General features: G+C 44.8%; 1 protein-coding gene across 2 annotated transcripts in view; it reads right to left on the minus strand.

Moving 5' to 3' along the window:
* The window catches only part of DAB1 (DAB adaptor protein 1), a 1,070,166-nt gene that overhangs the window by 332,585 nt on the left and 711,595 nt on the right, over positions 1-25,986 (minus strand). The window lies entirely within an intron of this gene.

Genomic DNA, 25,986 nt, shown 5'->3' on the forward strand with positions numbered 1-25,986 from the left:
AAGGGTAATATGCCTCCCAGCACCGGGATCAGTGGAGCAGCGAGGCTCCCGGCACCGGGATCAACGTGACAGGGGGCAACGCCCAAACCCCCTGATCGCCCTGCGGCTCTGTGTGTGACAGGGGGCGGGGCCACAACCTCCCTATCTGCCCTGCTCTGTTCGTAACAGGGGAAGGCACCCCAACCCCCTGATCAGCCCTGCTCTGTGCCTGATAGGGGGGAGCTCCCCAATCCCCTGATCACCCTGCGGCTCTGTGTGTGACAGGGTGTGGTGCCCCAACCCCCTCCCCCCCCCCCCCACGGGCCCTGCTCTCTGTGTGACCGGGTAGAGCCATAACCTCTCCATCGGCCCTGCCCTGAGTGTGACAGTGGCGGCACCCCAACCCCCTGATTGGCCCTGCTCTGTGCGTGACGGGGGGTGGCGCTGCAACCTCCCTATCGACCCTGCCTTGAGTGTGACAGGGGGCGGTGCCCCAACCCCCAATTGGCCCTACCCTGAGCATGACTGAGGGTGGCATCGCAACCTCCTGATCCGCCCTGCTCTGTGCATGACAGGGGGCGGCGCCCCAACTCCCCAATCGGCCCTGCTCTGAGCCTGACCAGGGGCTGCACCTAGGGATTGGGCGTGCCCTCTGCCACCCTGGAGCAGGCCTCAGCCAGCAGGTCGTTATCTCCTGAGGGGTCCCAGACTGCAAGAGGGCACAGGCCGGGCTGGGGGACCCCCATCCCTCCCCCCGAGTGCACAAATTTTTGTGCACCAGGCCTCTAGTGTACACACACATACACACTAGAGGCCCGATGTATGAAATTCATGCAAGAGTAGGCCTTCCTTCCCCTGGCTGCCTGCACTGGCTTCCCTCTGGCATCCGGACCCGGGCTTCCCTCTGGCTGCTGGCACCTGGGACCTGGGCTTCCCTCTGATCGCCAACACCTGGGGCCCCGGGTTCCCTCTGCTGCCAGAACTCGGAACCCATCGCAGCCCACCAGTGGATGGCCTGGGCTTCCCTCTGCAGAGCAATCATGGGGCAATGGCTGGCCCCTGACCAATCACATCACACCCGCCTTGGCAGGACTGGCACCAGTGGGTGTCATAGTGTGGTCCCAGATGGTCGTCCAGATGGTCATTCCGCTGTTCGGCCGTTCAGTCAACTTGCATATTATGCTTTTATTATATAGGAGATATATATATAGATATATATAAACCTAAGCAACCATTGCAACCGAACGGACGACTGAACAGGCTGTGTGGGGCGACCAGGCCAGCGGGTAGGGGGGAAGTTGGGGGCAACTAGGATGGCAGAGGGCAGTTGGGGGTGACCAGGCAAGCAGGGGGGGCAGTTAGGCGTGATCAGGCAGGCAGGCAGGTGAGCAGTTAGGAGCCAGTGGTCCCGGATTGTAAGAGGAATGTCCCGATTGGAGCGGGTGCATGCTGGGCTGAGGGGACCACCCCACTCCAAGCCCCGTTCACGAATTTTGTGCACCAGGTCTCTAGTGTGTGCGTGTGTGTGTGTGTGTGTGTGTGTGTATACCTCAAAAGGCTCTCTCTGGCCCTTTCCATTTATATGATTTGAGGCATAACCTTTAGCTGCAGAGTCACAATTTCTTTACCTGTGAAACTCACTTGTGATCTAGGGTTGCCCTGTGGCTTACAGGAACAAACGGTGTTTTATAAATCCTAAAGCACTATAAAATATTAAGTTAGAATTACGAATTGAAAAGCTCAAGACACTCACCAAAATAGAGGGTTTAAAAAAAACATATAAACTAAAACCACAATGAGATATCACCTCACACTCGCCAGAATGATTTTCAGCAATAAATCAACAAACAACAAGTGCTGGTAAAAATGTGGAGAAAAGGGAACCCTCGTGCACTGTTGGTGGGAATGCAGACTGGTGCAACCACTGTTGAAAACAGTGTGGAGTTTCCTCAAAAAATTAAAAATGAAACTGCCTTTTGCTCCCGCAATCACACTATTGGGACTATGTCTTATATCCAAAGAAACCTGAAACACTGTTTGGAAAGAATATATGTACCCCTTTGATCACTACATCATGATTTGCAATAGCCAAGATCTGGAAATAGCCCAAGTGCTCATTAGTAAATGAGTAGATAAAAAAGCCATGGTACATTTACACATTGGGATATTACATGGCCATAAAAAGAAGGAAATCTTAACATTTGCGACAGTGTGGATGGACCTAGATATTGTTATGCTAAGTTAAATGAGCCAGTCAGAGAAAATAGATACTATATGATCTCACTTATATGTGGAATCTAATGAACAAAATAAAATGACAAACAAAATAGAAACAGAGGCATGGATACGTGGCACAGACAGACAGCTGTCAGAGGGAAGGGGGTTGTGGGGCTGGATGAAAGAAGGTGAAGGGATTAAGCAAAAAAACAAAATATACATATAACATATAGACACAGACAACAATGTGGTTGGGGGTGGGGCTAAGTGAGGTGGGCAAAGGGGGAATACATGGGGACAGAAAGACACTTTGCTTTGGGGGACAGGCACACAATGCAGTGTTTAGATGATGTTTTAAGTTGTACACTTGAAACCTGTATGGTTTTGTAAACCAATGTCACCCCAACAAATTGAATGTTTAAAGAAAAGCATGTCAAACTACTTTGTCTTCTTACATTTTTGCAAAATTAAAGTAACTCTTTGAAGAATACAATTTGGATAAGCCCATGTCAATACTACTAATACAAACCATCACTAATGACAAGATTGATAGCTCAGAGGGCGAGTCATTTCGTGTTCACTGTGCATCATGCTTAATTCACCAAAAGGAATTTGTGTGTATAATTAATGCACTTTTCTTCCTGGCTTCATTTGGAAACATGTAAAGGGTCTCTGGGGAATTCTGTAAGTTAGAAACAATTAATAAAATAAAACCACTTAATTAAAGAGAATAATTGAAGCCTATTTTACACTAGAAAATGGAGGGATAACAATCACTTTGGAAACACATTGTGTGAAATTTGCTGAGTTTTCAAAGGAAGAACAATCTGCAGACAGCACACGTGTAAGTCATGATAGTGAACGGATGTCCCAGGTCCTTTGTCCTGGAATGATTTCAATCCAGCGGACCTGACATGTACATGGAAGGCAAGATTACTGGCCTACAATGACAAGTGTCATTCTTCTGTAGGAAAACTTCATTTAATCCTTATTTCAATGCACATTAAGGGTCCTTTCTCTGCACCACTGTAAGGAACCCTGGGTAAAAAGCAGCCCCTCTCCCTCTGCCTTCCAGAAACCCTGAGCCTAGTTAGGGGAAGAGCAAAGTCCATACACAACTAAAATGCAGAGGGATAAAGCACTATGAGGCAACAGAGGACCCCAGGGAGCAGTGAGGGAGGGCTCCCTGCCTGTCTAGGAGGAAAAAATATGCTTTCAGAAGGCCTGAGTTTTCGGGGGGAGGGGTTGCGGGGGGAACGAGTGTGTAGCATAGAAAGAGGAAAATGCAATCACAGATACAAGATCATATGCTAAGTCACAAATACATGAATTGCTTTGGTAAATTACATAAAATCCAGTGTGTCCCAAGAACACAGTTTATGTTTCTGGGAAGAAAAAAATGAAGTGGGAAACCAGATGGAAAAAGAGCAAGGACATGGAATCAGAAAGATGAGCTCAAATTATATAAATATGTAATCTGTATGTATGTCACATCTCCACGTTTCAGTTTTCTCTTGCATAAAAATGGAGTTTTAGGAACGCTCAGAAGGTAGTATACTATATTCTGGCTCCCAACTATCTCTGAACTTCCCACTGAGAGGTTTACCATCCGTATTTTTTGCCATGTGATTGCCAGCCCTTCAAGGTAGATGGGGAATATCCCCTACCCCACGGTCAGGTTTGGCCAAGTGGCTAGCTCTGGCAAGTGGGATAGGAGTGGACATAATGTGCACCACCACCGAGCAGAACTTGAAATGCACTCAGGTTGCTCAGTTCAGACATTTGTATTTCTACCCTTTGTCATGAAGACCACATGGTCCAGATGGGACTATTCTCAGAGACTACGTTCCTGGAATGAGAAGATCTTGGAACAGAGCGGAGCAGAACTACGGGACCTGGATAACTACTGAAACATGAGGGTGGCTTCTTATTACAGTAAAGGTTCACCAACACATAGATGAATGAATAGATCATAGGCTAACAGAAAGTCAAACAGCTAATGATACAGCAATCAGAAAAGTACTGTGATAAATGCATGCATGGGATAGTATTGAAGAACCAATAACATATGTAAAGACACTGTTCCATATTAGGCATTAAATTAATGTCTGATTCCTTCACCTTGGACCTTCCAGGAAGAAATAAAAGTCTCAGAGCTAAATAATTATAATGAAGGTCATGTCAAAACATGAATATATTCATTTGTTCCATATGAGATACCTGCCATTAGAATTAATTGGACATATTCTAGCTTGGCTCTCAAATTTACCTTGGGCAAGTCCTTAAGCTCTTTGTACCTAAATTTTCTTATCTGTAAAAGGGATAGGAAGGTCTAGGTCTGTATCTACTTCAAACAGCAGTTGTGATGATCATATTAGTTAATCCATGTAGAGTCCTTCAAAGAGAGTCTAACATAATATGTGCTCAATAAATGTAAACCATTGTTAGGATTATTATTACTATTCAATAATAATACCTGCTATAATTGACTGAGATTACTCCCATAGCTTCTCAGTGCCACCAAGTATAAAACACCACATTTTTATGTTTAACTATAAACTGATGACCTGCCCAAAATATGCACACATACACAATCCTTTATAATGTTAGGGCTTCTGTCACCATATTTGAATAATTAATAAGAAAAATTGTTTTCAATTCCTTTGAAAAGACACAGTGGTGAAATATTTGGACTAAGTATAGTATAACTCACTAGATAGGTTACCATTTTTTGTTTCATATGTAAATTCCTTACAAAGAATTTCATTGTAATTTTACAACTCCAAAATATCTGATCATTAAAAAAGCAATTAATATAAGCCTTTAAAAGTTTATCCATTCATAAGCAAAATAGATATACTTCCCTGTCTTGAAAAGGTCGGCTGCTTTGTTGTCTTCCTCCATTTTAACATCAAAGTTATTAAGGGGTTCTTAAACTTTTGGGGGTGACAGATCCTTTTGAGAGTGACAGAAACCTCAGATATGCTCTCCAAAAAAATGCACATCAAGAATTCAGAGTCTTGGCCACATTCTCCTCTGTGGTTCCACAGCTGATAGATGACATGATGGCCAGTGGTGAGAGAGGGTTTGGGGGGGGGTACCTCTAAAATACAATAGTTCCCAATTCAAAGTATGAATGACAGAGGCCCCAAGAGATCTTTCTCAGAACAAGTCTCCAAATCCCCTATTTAATGGGGATTCATGGACCAACTGCACCTCAATTTTCTGTGTTCAGTTTCCTTGTTGTAAAATGGGGGTAATCATAGTTCTTATCTCATGGTGCCGTGAAAACTAAAAGAGGTGATCCATGGAAAGTGCTTGACACAGTGCCCACACATTAGAAGCTCTGAATAAAAAGCAGCTATTATTCCCATGTCAACATGCAGGGCCCAGAAAGAGGAATAACTTGCCCAAGGTTGCGTGGCTCACCATTGGCAGAGCGAGATGAAACGCTGAGGGGCCTCAGGAAGAGAACGTACAAGTGGGCCAAGTGCTGGAGCTCACAAACCAGGGCATCTAGAAATAAGAAGTGCTCAAATCAGCTGATATTTGTTTGTGGCTCAGCTGTTCCATCGCACCAGCTGCTCAAGACTTTCAGACGCTCCTCAGCATGGCGCAGAACGCCCCCTCCGACATTCATTCCGTCAGCCTCAAATCTAATTTCAGTCTCAGAGAGTTTTGTTTTAAGTAGGTCTAAAATTGAATATCCATTCCTATTTATAGTAAAGGGACATTTCCTAAGAAAGTGCCTGGTAAGGATTCGTATCCTCTTTCCTCAGCAGTCCCCCCCAACCCAGGCCACTTTGTTGACTCCTTCACTCTGAAACATGTCTCAGAGGCTCTCAGTGCTGAAGCGGTAGAAGCTTGTCCACAGGCTCATAACCATGGAGTGTGCCCAGGGCCAGCATTAACAGACGGGACCCAAGAGAAGCCAGCACTGCCCCAACTTTGGATGGGGAGCAAGTCAATTCCACAGCAAATGTCAAGCACATTCCTAGGAGAGTAGTGAAAAGCTAGTCCAAATAAAAATTCCCAACTTGTAATATCCATAGCATGGGGGACTGTTCTGTTCCAAATAAAAAGGCCAACTATCGGACATGGTCTAGTCACAGCGCTGGGCCCAATGGGGACAGGAGACCTGGCTTATTGGCCGCACCTGCCATTTATTAGCTGAGAAGCCTTGGGAACGACCTTGATCTCTTAGGCCTCAGCTACCTTAGATAAGGAAACCAACTAGGCAGAGGCCAGGTATCAGACCAAACGGTCTCTAAAAACTTTCAGCTTAAGAATTAAAGGGATAGAAGTATATTTATAGCAACACATTTCATAACAGCAAAATAGTAGAAACTAGCCGAATGTCTCCCTTACTCGATGAGATCAATAAAGGGACAGTCTTAGAACAGAATACTACACAACAGAGAAAACTGATGAGCTGTACCTACAGGCATCAATGTCAAGAAATCTAGGAAATATAATGCAAAGCAAAGACATGTGACTATTTTACAATATAATTATAAAGTTCAAAAGAAGGCAGGATAGAGTGAAATAACAAATGGTTTAGGCATAGCTATGGAAAGATGTCAAGGAAATAAGCAGCATGAAATTCAGGCTAGAAGGTACCTGGGGAAGAGGAAGGGGATGCTATCAAGGAGGAACCCTTAGGAAGCTTCCAGAGACTCATCACATCCTACTTCATGGCCTGAGGAGTGGGTAGTTGGGTTTCTATTTTAATTTTATTATTGTTCATTAATTATCTACATATGTGGTCATAGACTCTTTTACATGTTCTGTATTTCACACACAAAACAGGTCTAAAGGGAACCAATATTTTAATTAAAGAGGGCTACTATATTGGAACCAAATACATGCTATACCATTAAGCCCCACACAACAGCTTAGCTTTATTTTATAGACAAGGAAACTGGTTCTGGGCAGTTCAATAAAGGAAAAGGACCATGAGTCCCATTGGGTCTCTTTTTCTGCAAAGCCCATATACTTTCCACCCCACCGCATCAGGCTCTGGGTAGGCAGGGCAACTACAATTACTTTCCCAGGCTACCAGGAAGGAAAGATGCTCAGAAAGATGCAGTGTTTTGCTCAAGGTTAGCCAGGAGTTTATCATTAAAAGGGGAGGAGTCAATAATCTGACCCTAAAGTCCAGGACCCTCCCAGCATGCCTGGCTAAATCCTGTAAACTGTAGGCAAAGAGAAACTAGTGCTGCCATGCTAGTTCCAAAAGAGAGGAAACAGTCTAAGCCCCTCCAGTTTATCCCCCTGGATCAGGTTTGCATGAGGTCAGGGACTTTAACTCTGATACTCGTGGCACTGGGAAGATGTACGGAAAGATAGGGGTATGTTAATATGGCAGCCTGAATATAATTTTCATCTCCAAATGTGTCTTGCTCTTTGAAAGAACAATTTTCTCCAAGGACACTGTGTGCAAATATGTGCAAATGTGTTCACGCCTTCCTTCCCCCAACCCCAAATAGCAAAACGGCACGTCTGCATTTCTGCTATCCATGGATTTTCTCATTTCAACAGTGCTATTGTCTTTCCTGTTTATGAGTTTGTTTCCCATCTCGGGAAATTTCAACCCACACATAAGCTACAAATGTGCTTCCTTCCATTTTATTTCCATTACTCTTAATTAGGTAGTAAAATACAATCCACCTACGTGAACAAGATGGGTAAAAGAAAGTGAAAGCTAAATGCATTTTTCATTTCACACATAACGATCTGTAAGCAGAGTCAGAGAGTCCCCTGAAGCTAACCCTACAATGCTTCTTCCCCTGGGGAAGGAGGGTCTGGTTGTTTACACCCATCACTCAAAGTCAGAGCTGAAAGGGCACCGGGATCCAGCCCATTACCTAGCACAGTGTTTGGCACATGGCAATGGCTTATTAAATGTTTAAAGAGTAAATAATAATAGCTCATAATGATAGTAGCTAATACATATAGAAAAAGCTTATCATATGTCAGATAATGGTTCTAAGCACTCTACCTACATACATTAACTCACTTAATCTTATAATAATATCAAAAGGCTGGTATTGTTTTTATCCTCACTTCAAAGACAGGAAAGTGAGGCTCAAAATGATGATGGCACTTGCCCAACATCACATTCCTGGGGAGCGACAGAGCTGGGATCCTGACTGTTGGCCACCCGTGTCTTCAACCCTCACGTTATCCTGAACACCTCTTAGAAGAGATGGAGAGAATGGAGCCCAGGAATGCAACATGATTATAAAGGTCACACATAGTGACACGCTGGAAAAAAGCAAGAGGCTTGGAGTCTGAAAGTCAGTTCTAATCCAATTGGCCTACATATTTGGGAACCTGAGAACCCGTATTTCCACAGGCTTACTGGGGTCCGGCACCAGTGACTCCAAGAACTTGTTTCCATTTCCTCCACTGTAAAATGATACAGTAACATCTACCCTGGCCTACTGCAGTGAGAACCAAAATCAGCAAAATAGCCAATGCTCCCTGAATGGCAGCTACTTAGAGGCACTGGGTAAGTTCAAGTCTAAGTATCAGGCCATGAACTTGCCCTCTCAGTAACTACAGGTAAACCTACCCAAGAGGTATTTTTACACTCACCTCCCGGAACTAGTAAAAGGCTTACACTAGACACAAACTTAGGGAAAGGTCACACAGAAAGGTGGGGAATAGGCGAGTGGGGATTGAAAGGATGTAGCTTAGGACTCTAGGAGAATAAACACTTCATTTGCTCCATAATGGGTGCCAGAAAATGCCCAAGAGTGAACTCAAATCAAGGAGATGGATAATACTGTTTAGTGATTAGAGCTTGGATGTTGAAGCTAGACAGAACCAGGGTTGCATCCTGCCTCCTCCACTTGCTGGCAGCAGGGCAGGCAACCTCTCCAGGCCTTGATGTCCACATTCCTGTTATAAAGGTTGTGATGAGCCCTGGCCGATTTTGCTCAGTAGATAGAGCATCGTCCTGCAAACTGAAAGGTCCTGGGTTCGATTCCAGTCAAGGACACATGCCCGGGTTGTGGGTTCGATCCCCAGTGGGGGACTTGCAGGAGGCAGCCGATCCATGATTTTCTCTCATCATGGATGTTTCTATCTCTCTCTTCCTCTTCCTTCCTCTCTGAAATCAATAAAAATATATTTAATTTAAAAAATCCTATACAATAGAGGTAATATGCAAATTAACCCTCACACCATCACATAATGGCTGCACCCACAGCGGAGGCGGGGTTCCCATAAAGAGCAATCAATAAGGACCTGAGGCTGTGTGGTGCCAGGCCGGGGCAGGGGACCTCAGGCTGCGCCCTTCACCTCGGGCCGGGGGACCTGAGGCCATGCCCCCCCGCCAGGCAGGGCTTGACGGGGGACCTCAGGCCGTGCTCCCCGCCCCAGCACTGGCCAGGGGGACCTCAGGCCGTGCTCCCCGCCCCAGCATTGGCCGGGGGGGACCTCAGGCCGTGCCCTTCGCCCTAGGCTGAGGAACCTGAGGCTGCGCCCCCCCACCCCAGTGCCAGACCAGGGTACCTGAGGGTGCGCCTTCCACCCAGCATGTGCCAGGGGACCAGAGGCTGCACCCCCAGCCCAGTCGGGCTTGATGGGGGACCTGAGGCTGCACCCCCCTGCCCAGCCACCAGGCCAGGGGACCTGAGGCTGCGCCCCCTGCCCGGCGGGCCTTGATGGGGGTGGGGCCGGCCAGGTCTGGATCTCATCCAATGGGGGTGGGGCCAGCCAGGTCTGGGTCTTGCGTGATTTTGAGGCACATGCGGGTGGGCAGGGACTTGACTCTGGGTCCCGTGGCATGCTCCAGACTCTGACAGGAGGAAGATTTTCATATACATTTTATTAATTTCCTTTCTTCTCTGACACTTCTATTATAGAGAAAGGGCAAATAGCAATATTAAAACATTTCCTCTAATTAATTCCCTTTTAATGTGCACAACTTTCGTGCACCAGGCCACTAGTAAAAAAATAAAGGCTGTGATGATTTATCACAATAGCTAGCACAGAGCAAGAGCTTATTCAATATGAGTAAAATCCTAAGGAACCATGGGATAAGGGAGGGACAGGAAGAAGATACAACCCTTTATCTCTGGGGTTAGTACTCATGTAGTCTCAAGGTGATACAAATCCCAGGGATTATTTAAGAAAAAAGAATTAGCCCAGTCAGAGTGGCTCAGTTGCTTGAGCATTGTCCTGTGCACAGAAAGATTGCTGGTTTGATTCCCAGTCAGGGCACATACCTGGGTTGTGGGTTCAATCCCCAGTCAGGGAACCTATGGTAGGCAACTGATTAATGTTTCTCTCTCACATCAATATTTTCCTCTCTCTCTCTCTCTCTCTCTCTCTCTCTCTCTCTCTCTCCCCCCTTCCTCTCTCTAAACATGTCCTCTAGTGAGGATTAAAATAAAGTATTAAAGAATAAAATATATTTTTTTCCTCTTACAAGCCCAAGCACTTGATATTCTTAATAAACATTTTCCATTTCATATTTTACCCATCCACCATGAATAGAAAATTAGTTGATGAGAAATATGAGTGATGCAAATATATATCCCCAGACATGAGCCTACAAAGTGGACACAGAGGAAATTATCTTGTATAGAACAATTACCATTCATGTAGTGTATGCTTCCCTGTAATGATATCAGCACAATGAATACTCAGAAGGGTCCTGCACTCCCAGAGGCAGTAAAGGCTTGGGCTCCGGAGTCAGACTTGGGATGAAATCAAGGCTCTGCTCTAAACCCTTAGAAAACCACCCTCTCTGGAACAGAGAGGAACTTCATGTGATCACGATGCCTTTCCAAGCACTTAACACAGGACTGGAGACCTAGTGCTCAGAAAAAAATGTGTGTGAATATAACAAAAGTAAATCTATTCTATATATATATGTAAAAGCCTAAGCGACCGGCCGACCGTTCTATCGTTCAACCGTTCGACCAGTAGCTATGACACGCACTGACCACCGGGGGGAAGACTCTCAAAGCACAGGCATGAAGACATGGAATAGATTGATGAATCTCAGAGGGAAGAGGGGAGTGGGGAGGGCAGAAAGAGATTAACTAAAGATTTTATATCCATACTAGAGGCCCGGTGCACGGATTCATGCACCAGTGGGTTCCCTCGGCCTGGCCTGCAGGGATCGGGCCGAAACCGGCTCTCCAACATTCCCCGAGGGGTCCTGAATTGCAAGAGAGTACAGGACAGGCCAAGGGATCCCACTGGTGCACGCATCCGTGCACCAGGCCTCTAGTGTTACTATAACGATGATCTCATTATCCCCAATGCGGATAAGAACACTGAGTGACTGAGCCTAGACCATGCAGCTGAGAAGTCACAGGGCCTGGTCTTGAATCTGGGGCTATGATCTTCCCCAGAACTCTGCTCACTCTCTTTCCAGGCTTCCTGCCTGGCTCAGCATTTCCTCTCAGCCACTGTGATGAGCAACACTCTGCCTGCAATGACCATCATGCTCCCAGTGTCACCTCCAACAGGAACCTTCACTGGCAGTCCCCACTCACAGCCACATAACACAGTCTTCTCACCCCTAATACTATGCTTAGTGGGCATCGTCTGCTGGTTTCTCTGTTTCTTCACCAAAATCTTAGCTCCTGAGGGCAGAGACCATGCCCTGATGACTGCTGTGTCTTGTTACTCAACATAAAGCAGCTGGAAATATTAGCTTATGAATCAATGAATGATTCCCAAAATAAGAATGCAAAATAGAATAAGAAAGTTGCATGCTTTAGTGAAAGGCTAACTGAACAGAGAGGACACCTGGGTTCAAGCTGCTGTCACTTGCTACCCCCTCCTGCCAACAGCATAATCCCACATCTCTGGATTTCTGGTTTCTCATAAATTAAATCGAATAATTGCATTTGATGATTTATATTTTTAATATATTTTTATTGATTTTAAAGAGAGAGGGAGGGAGAGGGTGAGAGAGAATAACATTGATGTGAAAGAAACATCAATTGGCTGCCTCCGCACGCCCCCACCAGGAATTGATCCTGCAACCGGAGCATGTGCCCTAACCAAGAATTGAACTGGTAACCTTTTGGTGCATGGTACGACGCTCGACCAACTGAGCCACACCAGCCAGGGCACAGTTCATTATTTATTAAGTTACTATATCTTTTGGCAATCTAGGAAAACCACTGTTTATCTGTGCATGTGAATTTGGTTCTAATTTTTTGGTTATAGGCATGGAGAAAGAGACAGAGAGAGAAGGAAGGACAGAGGGAAGGAAGGAGAGAGGGAGGGAGGGAGAGGGGACAGAGAAATCCAAAAGATAGTAAAAAAAAAATCTGTGACCTTGGACAAGTCATTTAAGCTCCCAGTGACTTCCAGTCTCCCCATCTGTAAACTGAGAGGGCTGAATCAGGTCATTTCTACCATCTTTTCTGATGTTAACTGAAGGGCCTTTTAATTCCACTTTCCTGCGCACGCCTGAGTCCTGACCTAGAAATCCACTGTACCTTGTAAATGTTTTTAAAATTCGCACCATTGTAAATGGTCAAAGCCTAGAGAATGAATTTAAATCTAAACTTTAAAAAGTGATTTCAAATACCTTCCAATAAAACTAAATTTTTGTGCCATTTCAGCATAAATCTTGGGGAAGGTTGCTATCCTCTGAATTTTTTATGACTTTAAATGCAGGCCTTCAGAACAGAGCCATCCTGGGAAGACTGGGCATGGCTCCAGCAGGGCAGCCAGGAGAGGCCTGGGAATAAGAAGCACCTATCGGCATAGCTGTGATGACCTGGGACTGTAAAATAAAAGATTTCATCACCCACCGAACCAGAGCATTCTCCCTCTTGCCAGTGTGGACCCAGAAGTGCCCAAAAGGCCTCCTTAGGCCTGGACACCCAGGGTATCAGATGTGAAGGCCAAAGGGAGCCAAGCACACAGGCCTCTCACAGTACCCATTTGTGGGTAACCAACTCCAACAACAGGTCCTTGTAATTACCCCTAAAACACATCTCTGATGGAACAGGATCATGAATGTTCTGTTAATTAGTCATTTTAATGAACTTTTCTTTATTCCAGGTAGCTTTTCCACCAACATCTACCAAATATCTGCATTGTGCCCGTTATTTGGACTCGGGGGTAGAAAATAATAATGAAGACACTTAGTTGAGTTTTATATAGAAATATGTAAATACATCCACAGTACCTATGTACATACATATACATAAAAACATATGCTTATGGAAGCTAAACATACATTTAGTGACAACTAATTGGTTTCTCTTATTCATCCAGCAAATAGTTAGCGGAGCCCATTACTTGGCCGGCAGTCCCAGGCTATAAGCAATACAGAAAACACAGCCCTGCCTTCCCCTCTCACCCTAGAGGGAAATCAGTATGTGAACAATATTTGTAACACTGAGGTTCCCAGCTGCCTCTTGTTTTAAACTCTGAGATTCATTTCATCCTGCATTTACAATGTTGACAAGTCTTGACTGGACACCCCTTTGAGGCAGTTATTCTCAACCAGGGGCTCTTTTACCCACCAGGGGACAAGGTCTGGAGACCTCTGGGGGTTGTCATTACAAGTGGGAGGAGGTGCCACTGACATCTACTGGGCAGAGGCCAGGAAGGCAGCTAACCATCCTACAATGTATGGCAAACACCCACTGGGCGTAAAACCTTAAGGGTGCTGAGACTGAGAATTCCTGATTCAAGAGTGTTTGACCATTCTCAGATACTAGGGTTAAACTTTAAAAGGCGGGGAGATTTATAGAAGTGGAAAATTTAGGAAAGAAGCCTGAGGTTACATGAAAAAGAAAAATCTAAAGAATCAAAGAAAACGATTCAATTGAATTTGCATGGAAATAAAAAACATTTGCAGGACTGCATTAATGTTTGCCTTACCCGAGAGGAAATTGGGGGACATTTACAACTGATGGCAATTTCTTTATACATGACATGAAATGGTGTGTGTCACACCTCCCCCCTCACTGGGGGAGGACAGCGCCCCAGTCTGCCTTTGGGTTTTCCACTGTGTGGGGCCCACTGTTTCAGACCTTCCATCTCCCAGTTACAAGAAGAACTTATCTCCAGAAAGACACATGGGCCCTGAGGCCCAATTCAAGGTTTGGAGAAGGCTGTAACTCAGGCAGCAGACAATCAATGTTCCAATTTGGACGTTAGCACTTTGGAGCCAGAACATTCAGAAACACACATAAAGGCTCTGCTTATGATTGAGGCCCAACTCATATTTATAATATAATCACCTAATAAAAACAGTAATGACCTCCGGCTGACTTTGCACAGCATGCTGTAGCACACAAGCTCCATAAAAAGATTTTCACAGAACTTGCTTCAAGAAAATATATCTCAGTTCCTGTTTTTCCTATCAAGACTAAAGAGCCCAGACCAAAAAAAAAATATCATTTTGCTTTCAGAGTACCGACACATGCTGTATGTACAGTAGATTATCTTGTAATAATATGATACTATCCTCAAGAAATCTTTCTGCTTATACATGTAACCTTTAAAACAAATATATAATATACCTTCTTGTTCATTCCCTTTGCGAGCAAAAAAAAAAAAAAAAAAAAAAAACAGTCTCTCTCCCCTTCCATGGCTACCTTAAAAAAACAAATCAAAGTACCCACTGATGGAAACACTTAGCTACTGGTAGGTTTGCTCCATCCCTTTGCCTCGTCAGCTTCCATGACCCCTTAATGATGCTCAATGTTGATGAAAGGTTAACAGCAGGTAACTTGACTGATAAGCCAAGTGAGTAGTTAAGGGCATGTAAAGTTCCCTGAAGACAGAAAAAAAAAAGTGTGTGTGTGTATGTGTGTGTGTGTGTGTAGCAGAAGCAGTAAAAGCAATCCTGGTACAACTCTCTGCCTCTCCAAGCCCAGTGGAAAGCATCTGTATTTAATGGAAGATAAGGAAATCATCAATAAAATGAAAAGATAACCCATTGAATGGGAGAACATATTCACCAATACATCTGAAAGGGGTTAATATCCAGAACTTATAAAACTCAGCACCAAACAAACAATCCAATTTAAAAATGGGCAAACGACCTAAATAGGCACTAGAGGACATACCAATGGCCAATAGATATATGAAAAGATGCTCAACATCACTAATCACCCAAAAATGCAAATTAAAACCACAATGAGATACCACATCACACCTACCAGAATGACTATTATCAATAAATCAACAAGTGTTGGCAATTGGCAAGGATGTGGAGAAAGGGAACCTTCATGCTCTGCTGGTGGGAATACAGGTTGGTGCAGCCACTGTGGAAAGCAGTATGAAGTTACCTCAAAAAATTAAAAATGGAACTGCCATATGACCCAGCAATTCCACTTCTGGGAATTTATCTGAAGAAACCCAAAACATGAATTCAGAAAAACATATGCCCCCCTATGTTCATTGCAGCATCTTATCTAATAAAAGACAAAAAGGGTAATTGACCGTACCTTTGCTACGCTTCCCATTAGCTAATCAGGGTGATATGCAAATTAACCACCAACAAAGATGGTGGCAGGCAGCCACAAGCTGAAGCGAGCAGGAGGCTTGCTTGCTCCAGTGATGGAGGAAGCCAAGGTTCCCCGCCTGCCGTGGCCCCACTCTGAGCTCTGAAAGCAACAAAGTTTCAATTATAGAAGGTAAATAAATCCCAGAATAAAAAAAGAAAAAGAAAAAAGGAGAGGCTGTGAGCTTCAGTCGCCGGCCAGCCTAAAAATGGCCCTCAGCCCCTCACTCAGACTGGCTAGGCACCCCAGTGGGGACCCCCACCCTAAAGGGGGTGTGGCCAGCCTGAAAACAGCCATCAGCCCCTCATCCAGGCTGGCCAGGCACCCCAGTGGGGACACCCACACTGAAGGGGGTGTGATCAGCTGCAAACAGCCATCAGCCCCTCACCCAGGCTGGCCAGGCACCCCAGCGGGACCCCCACCCTGATCCAGGACACCCTTCAGGGCAAACCAGCCGGCCCATATCCGTGCACCAGGCCTCTATCCTATATAGTAAAAGGGTAATATGCAAACTGACCCTAACAGCAGAAAGACTGGGAATGACTGGTCACTATGACACACACTGACCACCAGGGGGCAGACACTCAATGCAGGAGCTGCCCTCTGGTGGTCAGTGCACTCCCACATGGGGGAGCTCTGCTCAGCCACAAGCCAGGCTGATGGCTGCCAGTACAGCGGTGGTGATGGGAGCCTCTCCTGCCTCCTCAGCAGCACTAAGGATGTCCGACTGCAGCTTAGGTCTGCTCCCCACTGGCAAGTGGACATCCCCTAAGGGCTGCCGGGCTGCCAGAGGGATGTCTGATTGCCAGCTTAGGCCCAATCTCCTGGGAGCAGGCCTAAGCCAACAGGTGGTCATCCCCAGAGGGGTCCCAGACTGCAAGAGGGCATAGGCCGGGCTGAGGGATCCCCCCCCCCCCCGAGTGCACAAATTTTTGTGCAGCAGGCCTCTAGTTATTTATAATAGCCAAGAGGTGGAAGCAGCCCAAGTGTCCATCAGTAGATGTGTGGATAAAACAACTGTGGTACATCTACACAGTGGAATACTACCCAGCCATAAAAAAAGAAGAAATGTTACCCTTTGCGACAGCATGGATGGACCTGGAGAATATTATGCTAAGTGAAATAAGCCAGTCAGAGAAAGACAAGTACCATATGATTTCACTCATATGTGGGATCTAATGAACAAAATGAACTAACAAGTGAAATAGAGACAGACTCATAGAGAACAGGCTGACAGCTGTTGGGAGGGAGGGTGGAGGGGTTGAGCAAAAAAGGAAAGAAATAAAAAGAAGTCATGTACACAGACAGTAGTGTGGTGATGGGGGAGGGGGAGAGTAGGAGGGGGAAGGTGCAGAAGGGGATAGGAGGGATAAATGATGATAGAAAAAAATAAATTTTTTAAAGAAAAACTTAAAAAAAAAGACAATGCACAGCAGCTACAAGTGCAAAAGAGTGAAGAGATCTCAACTATATAACTTTACCTACCTCTCAAATTGCCTATGCTCTACTTTTATTATCTACTAGAGACCCAGTGCACGAAATTCGTGCACGGGCAGGGGGGTCCCTCAGCCTGACCTGCACCCTCTCCAATTTGGGACCCCTCAGGGGATATCTGACTGCTGTTTTAGGCCTGATCAGACATCCCTCTCGCAATCCAGGACCGCTGGCTCCTAACCGCTCACCTGCCTGCCTGTCTGATCACCCCTAACCCTTCTGCCTGCCTGCCTGATGCCCCTAACAGCTCCCCTGCCTGCTTGATTGCCCCTAACTGCCTCTGCCTGCCTGCCTGATCGCCCCTAACCGCCTCTGCCTTGACCTCTGCCACCGTGGCTTTGTCCAGAAGGATGTCCGGAAGACATCTGGTCTATCTGATGTAATTCACATATTACACTTTTATTAGTATAGATTACCTACTGTTTCTACATCTGAAAACTACCTCCTGACTCTATCAGCAAAAGTGGATGCAAGAAATCAGCAGTTTCAAATTCTGGTCCAGCAGAATGAATCAGAGAGGGTGGCTCCCCTCGCCACTGGCATAGGCTTGAACAGATTTCATGAACATAATCACTAGCTTTTTGTAAAATTCAAGTTCATTGTTCCACATTGAAAATGACATATCTGAGGCACCATTCTGAAATGCATGTCAGAAGATACATAAAAGATTATTAAAGAAGAACTGGATATAATTTTTCTAGCCTTATTTACAACCCCTCCAGGAAAAATATCTCAAAGGGAAAAAAGAAGCATGTGTTTGTTTTTTTAAGCCAGGACAATTCTTGATTGCAAAGCCTTTCTATGGCACACCCAGGGAAACAGGTCCCTTGGCTGGGATTTGAATTTGCTGATACAGATATGCTAAGTGTACTCGTGACAAATTAGAACACACCAACCAAGCAACAAACAAAAACCTTTGCTTTAGCAGTAAAGATTTGTTGAGTAGGTGAACAAATGAATAGTTTATGATTGATGATAAAGCTAAATATTTTGGCAGGAAAGTAAATAAGAAAAGAATAAACAAAAAAGTCCTAAGAATAAATAAGCATTTTTGTCAAAAATTTGTATAATACAGACCACCTAATGGGAAACATTTTGTAATTTCAATGCCTTGTTCACTAATAAATCAAGAACATGTAGACCTTTATTAATTTCTTTAAAACTTCTATATGAAGCAAAGTATTATTTCTTGCTTGGAAAGCAATCTTTTGATGGAAGTGAATAATCTTACAAATTACCGTTCTACTAATATTTGACATTACAAAAAAACTTATCCCAGAGTAAATCACCTTTCTAATTATGTTGAATAAATTCAAAGTTGCATTATTTGGAGATTTTTTAAAAAATAGAGTGTTTAAGTTACAAAGGGCATTAACCTCTCTGAGAGACCTGCCAAGTCCTTCCTCATTCCCTTACCCTCCCTGGACACTGTGACCTCTCCTCTCCTAACAGAACAGCTTGGCCCTGCACACAGGGTCTGCCTGGAGATCTCTCACACCCTGGTTGCACACTACAATCATTTATGCATCTTTTATAAACTATCTGAGTCATATCTTCCCCAAGACAACGATGTAATTACTTTGGAATGGACCTGTACATAGGTATTTATTAAAGAAGATCTAATGTGCAATCAGCGCTTGGGGGCTCTGCCTCATCCCTGGAGAGTAGCTGAAGCCCACCCTTTAGAACTGGAAGGCTGAACGTCCCTCCTGAAATTCCCACAGGGCTTAGCATCCCATTTTGTAGTAGCTGGTCCTGCTAGGACCTGCCACTCTGTCCTAGGTGACAACCTGCTGCCAGGTTTGAGAGAAACTAATCCTAATGCTAGTACCTTCATTTAGGGCTTGTTCTGCCCTGCCTGATTGACAGGTCCACATACTTCTGTACACCTGTTTATGTCACAGAATGGCACATGGAGCATCTGATGGGGATAAAGATTCTCCTGCCCCTAGTTTTGAACTTTCCCCAAAAGAAGCCCTCCACACAAGCAGGTGGCTGTCTCAGCTCCGCTCATTACCTCCACCACAGCTGAGCACGCCCGGTTGTAATTTTTTGGTTCTGTGCTCAGTGCTTGGTCAGTGGGATCTCAATGACTCCTCAGAACTGCTCTCCAAGTTAGCGACATTACCAGCACCACTTAAGTAGTGGAAGAAACTGAGGTAACATCCTTGCCTCAGGTCACAGAGCCAGGAAGTAGCAGAGGTGGAGCTTGGATCCAATTTTGATGACAAAGGCCATTGAGTCAGACCTCTATAACAAAATACCACAGACTAGGCAGCTTATGAACAACAGAAATATATTTATCGCAGTTCTAGAGGCCGGATGTCCCAGATCAAGGTGCCAGAAGATTTGGTGTCTGGTGGACCCCACTTGCTAGTTCATAGACAGATGCCTCCTACATGGTGGAAGGGGAAATGAATCTCTCTGGAGTCTCTTTTATAGGGTACTAATCTCATACATCAGGGCTCCACTCTCATGACCTTAGCACCTCCCAAAATCCCACCTCCAAATATCATCACATTGGGGGCTAGGTTTCAACATATGAATTTGGGGAGAACATAAACACTCAGTCTATAGCAGCCATGCTTCTAACCACCCATTGTTTATTAACCACCATAACAGCCAACAGTTGCATAGTGCTGGCTCTGACCCAGGCACTGCCCTAAGCTCTTTACATAAATAAGCACATGACTCCTACCAGACCCGTATGAGGTTGGTCAGACAAGGATAAGAAAAGAACCCATATACATGCTGTCTACAAGTGACCCACCTCAGAACAAAAGAGGCACACAGAATGAAAGTAAAAGGATAAAAAGGAGTACATCATGTAAATGGAAACAAACAAACAAAAAAGCCAGGGATAGCAGTACTTATATCAGACAAAATAGACTTTAAAATAAAGGCTATATCAAGAGATAAAGAAGGGCACTACATAATGATAAAGGGATCAATCCAACAAGAGGATATAACCTTTGTAAACCTTTATGCATCCAACATAGGAGCATCTACATATATAAAGCAAATCTTGTCTACAGAATCAGAATCTTTGCAGAGAGGCACTCAGAAGCTGGCAGGTGATTTGTATGCATCTAAAACTTGAGAATCATAGACACATGTATGTAGTCCTAAATTCCAGTTACTGCCAAGGGCATATCTGAAAGTTAGACAAAGAGAACTACAATACGGTGATGCACAGGACTTTTCCCCAAAAGTCCCACTCTGTCTACAGGGAGGACTCAAAATGTAGGCCATCATGGTTTATTCTATGTGACCTAAGAAACTTTTATCAGTCAGGGCCCAGCAAAACCTAAATGAGATCCTCAAACTGGGTAACCTTAGGAGAGCTTGATACAGGGACAATTTGCAAAGGCCTGGGTAGGGCTCCAGGGAAGCCACGGGCACAAAACAGATGGCAGGGCTAGGAACCATGGGAGCTGTTAGTGGAGAGCTGTTACCACCTGAAGTCCTGAAGAGGCGCAGGAAGGAGCAGACACTGGAACCTAAAGGAGGAGAGACTGGCCCAGCCACTGGTGTGGCTCAGTGGTTGAGCATTGACCCATGATCCAGGAGGTCATGGTCGACTCCCAGTCAGGGCACATGCCTAGGTTTTGGGCTTATTCCCAGGAGGGGGTGTGTAGGAGGCAGCCAATCAATGATTCTTATCATTGATGTTTCTATCCCTCTCTCCCTCTCCCTTCCTCAATCTGAAATTAATAATAATAAAAAAAACATATTAAAAATAAAAAATAAAGAACAAGAGGCTGGGTGGAGAGGGCCATCCTATTGGACGGTGACCTCCGATGGAAGAAAGCAACCAGCATGTAGTGAACCTGAAATGAGGGAGATAGAGAATAAAATCCCCAACTTCACTCATGCCCTTCCATTGGCCTCTGCCAATGTCCCCACTGGCAAAATGAACCAGAAGTCAGAGGACAAAGATGCTAAAGGAGTCATACTTGCCAGCTTCCCAGCATGCAGAGCAGAATGGAGGCAGAACCTGGAGGGGTAAACAGAAGGTGTCCAGGACAAGACCCGAAATCACTCAATACTAACACTGCATACCTGTGACCCCTCTGCCAGAGGGAAAGTTCCTCCAAATAATTGCCAACCGAAGTAGTCACATTCTCACCCAAAGTCCCAATGTTGGTTTGGCAATACCAACCAGAACTGCTAAAATCCCACCGCTGTCTAAAAATGAGAGACAGGCCGTCAGCCAAAAAATGAGAGAAGATTTGAAACTGAGGTCCTAGTTTCCAATCCTGTGAAATGGAGCACCAAATTTGATTTGCTTTCTCAATGACCAAATGAGTATAAATAAAACCATCACCTTCTCTGCCTACCTTGGTATGTCTCCCATAATCATCGCATGAGACAGTGGGTATTAGGTGTCTTCATGAAATTGCCAAGCCCTATAAAATGTAACTTACAATAGCCCCCACTTAGTACAGTACAGATGTGCAAATCTGTGCATTAGGAGGAGAGAGCAACCAATTTTGTTTTCACACTTGGATGATCTGTATCCAAATCCAAGGCGAACCACACCATATGCTTTGGTGCGAGTGTCCTTATTTTTAGCAATGCGTCAGGGAGACGAAGGAGTCACTGGGATGTACTGCATTTGGCAAAGCAACACAGCATGCCTCAGCGACTTGGAGGTGGGTTGAGAGCATGTGTTTAACAGCCGTTTTCATGAACCCAAAAGGAGAATAGTGAGGACTGTCACTGCTCCTAAAATTGTTGCTACTTTAAGCATTTCCTACCTTTGATTAACTTCCCTTTAAAGTAAGTTAATTGTAGTGTGTGTGTGTGGGGGGGGAGCATGGAAGAAATGTCCAATGACCTGGCTCTGACACGCTGCCTCTGTTACCAGCTAAGCTATAAACGTTGGGGATTGAAGCTACTAACCTGGAGTTTCCAAAAGGTGAGGTGGGTGGCCCTGGGGCGATTGTTTCACACTTGTCTAAGGGGCTAACAGTGGTCAGGAGGGGCTGCTGGCTGAGAACCATCCCCAAGTCTTTACCAATTTCATTCAGTGGAATTACACGTTAAATCTCATGTTTAAACAGGTTTCCACTGCTTCAAACACAACAAACAAAAACCACTTTGAAGTAGCTGGTCTTTAAGATTCCTCAAAATGTGCCATAAGGTAATTTTATGAACTCAGTCGCATCCCATTGTATTAAAAGCTGTGACGATACGGAGTAATTGCCCAAATCTACTTTCTACTTATCAAGCATGAACTAATGTATTTAATGAAGCTACAGAGTAAGAATCATTTATTTGGAGTGAAATTAATACCATGGCTCCCAGGCAAGTTTGTTATGAATATTTGTTAGAATAAAGGTAGACTCAGTCTTCTCCCGCCAGGCATGGGTGAGCTCCTTCAGCAATGATTTGATCACGACATGTTAGCAACAGCCTATGGTTAGAAACAGGCAAGCCAGCCTCCATCATTCAACCAAGAGGGTGCCCTGGGTAACACAAATAAGGCTGTCTGCTCGCTGACCAGCTGGAACAACTGCCTCCTGTATTATGCAAATGAGAACAGACTCAGCATCAATTCATTGGATAAAGGCTGATCTCCAAGTCACCTGTAGAATATTATTTACTACTCTCAGCGTTTTGCAGACAGAGAAATTGGCACAACAGAAAGAAATCAAGGTTGAGGACTTGCTTCCAAAAGTGGTCCACTACTCATGCCTGTCATGACTTTGGGTCAATTATCTCACCATTCTGATCCCAGTTCCTCTACTTGCCAAATGGAACAGGTGACATTACTGCATATGTAAACACAGGTGATACTCTTAGAAAAGTACTTGGCACATAATAAACAATTAATACTAGGGATTGCTTTTATCAGTTCAGTTGTCAATAAGTTAATATACCAAGCACTTTGCATAGTATTAACATCCCAATCATCAAATATTTATTGAGCACCTATGAGGTGCAAGATGCGGTTCATCAGTTCATTGAATCCCACAACAACCCTTTGAAGTAGGTATAATTTTCATTAAAAATTTAGGCTTAAAGAAATTAATAACAATCTAAAGATCAAAACTGGCTGACACAAAGCGAGTAGGCTCTATCTTCCCTGGAGGCTACTGGGAAGCTGACAGGATGTTATGTAAACAAAGCATCTAGCTCAGAGAAGGTACTAATAAACAGCACCTACTATCATTATCATAATCATTTATGTTACCATACTGCTTAGTACATTGTTTCCCAAATTTCAATCATATACCATATTTATATATTTTTACCATATTTAACATCTGTGTCTTTACTTACTGAATACTTTTATTTAAAGTGATCGGCACTGAATTCAGATAAACTCCTTAGTACAAAGCCTGGGCACAGTGATGATAAGAATGAGAATGATGATGATAATGCCTTTACTATAATTACTGTGTGCCAATACTAAGGATACTAAGGTGATATAGCAAAGGCTCTCTGCTCATGCAGAGACGTGGGGAGAGGGAGTGGGGCAAATAAACCAGTGCCAAGCACACTAATGAATGCATTACAGCAAAAGAAAAGACGTGTTTCTGTCAGGAAAAATCAAGGAAGGCTTCACAGAGGAGGCAGCCTTTGATTTATGACATGTAGAAATGCAGGATAAAGAGGAGTTTATCGAATACAAATTAAAGGGCATCCCTAACAGAGAGGCTGTGGCTAAGTCCTCCTCAAATCCCCAGCCCTGGCACACACACACAGCTGCAAGCTGATCACACTGGAAATGTAAGAGTTGATGACTATGAGTCCCCTATACTTCCTCCAAGATTATGCTTCACCCCTCTCTAAAATAACTCCATTCCAGAAACTTCCAGGGAGTGGCGAGGAGAGAAAAGTCTCTTGATTAATCTGTGTATTGTAAAGCCGCACAAGGGACTGTTCCTTTGTCATTCCCAAAGAGAGGCTTCTACACGACAGGCTAATCACTTGCAAAATTACTGCGAGGAGCTGGCTCTTAGTTATATACAAGCAGAACGGCACTCGGAGCATCCTCACATGGCTGGTTTTATAACTCAAGAAAGACTGCTCTGATTTAGCTTATTTTTCCAATTCGCACGCAGAAGCTAATGTAAGAAATGAATAGTGGTACCTGTCAAATGAGAGGGAAACAGAAGTGAGGAAGCAAGCCTTGGTAATCAATCCAGGCGTCTCACATCTGTTCAGGAGGGAGTGTAATCACTGTGGAGTCCAGAGCATAAAGCATAAGGCTCTTGAGTATTTTTATATAGGAGATGTTACTCTTAAAATACTGATCTGTAGATTAAACACTGCCTGCACCTCAGCGTTGGCCATGTCACTCATGCAGTCTGCTCACTGCCCTTTCATAAGGAGGCCTCCAGCTGCGCAGGTCCAGAAGGCATCCCCTCCACGTGGCAGCCAAGCTTTCAGTGGAACATTTCTAGGAGGAAACCAGTCTCCCCACTATTTTCTCCCATCTGCCTTGGCTACCCTGCCATGCACAGTGGCCCCAAAATCCATTGAAATAAGTCTGTGTACGTACAATCCGTTCTCTAAGAATGTGGCTTTATAACTCCTCTGTCTATCCCAACCCTCAATGTTAAAAACTGTGCATTGGTTCTGAGATGCCTCTCAGAACAGATGGTGTGAAATTAAATGTTTAGCTCACTGCTTCCCAGATCTAACGACAGCCTCTGGGCCTAGGTGAGCTGACCCTGAGAACTTCCCCAAACGGGCTCCCAAGTCAAGGTGGCTGAAGGAAGCTGTGGCTGCTGCTTGAAGGTCACAACAAAGAAGCTCCTGGATGGTCTGTCTGCCTGTCTGTCATAAGAACAGAGCTCTGGGCTGAGTTTTGCAATAGGTCTCCAGTATACAGGACAGACGAATGCTTTCATTCCCCTCCCCGCCTCAGGTGGGAAACACATCCACACTGCTGCCCACCTTACCTGAAGGTGAACCGACATGGCAAGGTGCTGTGCGTGGTTGGGGAGAGCAACACCAAACCAACATTCTCTCACACAACAGCGAGGAAGGAAACGCAGGGCGAAGGCTGAGAGGCAGACAGCTGAGAGACCCTGATCGGCTGATCACTGACTGCGGCCACCCGCCAAGCTGCCTCACCTTGCAGAGTCTGTTACCCTTTCTGAGGGTGTGTCCTTACCTGCCAATGTTGATGGGAGGCTCATTTACTCATTCTTTCAACAAATATTTATTGAGTGCTCTATTAGTTTTTTATTGCTGCCCTAACAAGCTTTGGGCTTTACACAGCACAGTGTTATGGCTTTCAGTGATACAGAAGTCCAACAAAGGTCTCACTGGGCTAAATCAAATGCACTCCTCTTGGAGCCTCTAGAGGAGAATCCACCTCCTTGCCCGTGCCAGCTGCCAGAGGCTGCTGATTCCATGGCTGGCGGCCCCTTTCTACATCTGCAAACCCAGCAATGGGAGGCTGAGTCCTTCTCATGCTGCACTCGAGGTTCTCTGTAGCCAGGAGGGTCTCAGATTCTGAGGGCTTGCATGATTATCCTGGGTTCACCTGGATCGTCCAGGACAGTGCCTCATCTCAAGGTCCTTAACCTTAGTCCTATCCACAGAGCCTCTTTGCCATGTAAAGGAACACAGCCACAGGCTCCAAGGATTAGGGCATGGGGATCTTTGGGTGTGTTCTGCTTACAGCAAGCACACACTGTAGACATCAGTGGAAAAGAAGAATATCTTGCTTCAGGGAGTGAAGATTCCAGGATCAGACAATCAACAGCAGACATAAAAAATAAGCAAAGAATTCGGGATGTTAGGGGGTATGAGTGCTAAAGAAAAAGTG

The sequence above is a fragment of the Myotis yumanensis genome, unplaced genomic scaffold, assembly GCF_028538775.1.
Source record: "Myotis yumanensis isolate MYYU_CA2020_CCGP unplaced genomic scaffold, mMyoYum1.0.hap1 SCAF_2, whole genome shotgun sequence".
In the NCBI taxonomy this organism is placed as follows: Eukaryota; Metazoa; Chordata; class Mammalia; order Chiroptera; family Vespertilionidae; genus Myotis; species Myotis yumanensis.